Here is a 1327-nt window from a genome sequence, read left to right as displayed (position 1 = left end):
AGGTGATCCACTGCCCTTAGCTTCCCAAAGTGCTGGGATTACAGGCACAAGCCACCGCCCCCAGCCAAACCCCACTTTAAATAAGAATCTGTAACTCAATTTCCCTGAAGACTATTAAGGGGCCATGTTGACGGAGCCCAAAGATATGGTTTTACCTGTTTGATCTTTGGGAGAAACAAATACAATATCTGAAAGCTCGCTTCAGAAAAATGAATGCATGGACACGCAAATATTATACATATTTGAGGTTTAGAGCACATCACAAGCTAGTTTACGAAATCCATAGCAACGAAACAAAAAAGACAGAGGAGAAAGACATTTCAGGGGCCAACATTTTCCTCGCTTGTTGGGGGTGGGGGTGGGACAGTGTCTTTGGTCGTTGCCAACACCACACCGTCCAGCACGATGCAGGGTGAGTTCTGAGAACATTCAGCAGGGCGATGATCAATGGGGTAAGGGATTAACTGTTTGTCTCCTAAGCACTCTCTGTGCCTGCCTCCCAGACCCCTTGGGTGTGAGAAAAAGTGTGAGATAAAATCAGCAATCCCTAAATCCCCCAGGTCTCTCTAAGTCAAATGTGTCCTCGCCCTGAGCTTTTTGTTCCCCAGAATGAAACTTTGCTTCCCGCCACAGGATCTGGGGTGCTCCTGCTGCTGCCAAAGAAGGGGGCCTCTCCTCTGTCCGCCCCGGCCTGCTGCAGGGAAGTGAGGGGGTGCTCCTTCCCCTGCTCCCCGGGCACCCAGCGCTCCCTCTCCCGGGTCAGCGCAGGGTCCCCCGCACCCGCTCCCTCCAGCCGGTGGGCCCCGCTCCCCGATCACGCATGGCTCACCTGGCAGCCCCGGCGAGGCAGACGTGCGCCCCGCGTGCCTGCGCAGCCTGGTTGGGCCCGGACCGCCGACCTGTACCGGGGTAGGCTGCGCCGCGCCCCGCCCCTCCCACCCCTCCGAGGCCCAGCGAGCAGGTGCGTGTTCCCCCGTCCTCGCCCCAGGCAGCCTGGCCGGCAGCATCCAGCCTCGCCCACTTCCCAGCGGACACAGGGACAGCAGCTTCCACTCTGCGGATGTCTGGACATCCTCCGTTTGGGTTTGGCGGGAAACTGACCCAGGGGAAAGTGTTTGCAGAGGTTCCAAACAACCAGCCCCCGGTAGGGTTGTTGCCCCAGGAGGTTTGTGGCCGCCTTGTCTGGGTCCAGAAATATCACAGCTCTCCTACAGTTTAGTGCCTGTTATTTAGCATGGGATAGAGGCGACTTACTGAAGCGTTGTCTTTCCCCTGTACCCAATTACAACCCTGCCCTCCAGCGCTTAGCAAGGTGGTTTAAAACTAA

At 56.7% G+C, this 1327-nt stretch overlaps 1 protein-coding gene across 3 annotated transcripts in view; it reads right to left on the bottom strand.

The window, feature by feature from the left end:
• OXGR1 (oxoglutarate receptor 1) overlaps positions 1-1009 on the bottom strand; it is a 9482-nt gene extending 8473 nt beyond the window's left edge. For all 3 annotated transcript variants that reach the window (XM_037739098.1, XM_037739097.1, XM_017529915.2), the window contains exon 1: positions 830-1009. The gene's annotated coding sequence lies outside the window, so the exon portion shown is untranslated. The remainder of the gene's footprint in view (positions 1-829) is intronic.
• Between the last annotated feature and the right edge of the window lie 318 nt (positions 1010-1327).

Source organism: Cebus imitator, unplaced genomic scaffold (genome assembly GCF_001604975.1).
Source record: "Cebus imitator isolate Cc_AM_T3 unplaced genomic scaffold, Cebus_imitator-1.0 Scaffold62, whole genome shotgun sequence".
Taxonomy (NCBI): Eukaryota; Metazoa; Chordata; class Mammalia; order Primates; family Cebidae; genus Cebus; species Cebus imitator.
Note: the sequence above shows the minus strand (reverse complement) of the source record. Positions and strands in the feature narration are given on the sequence as shown.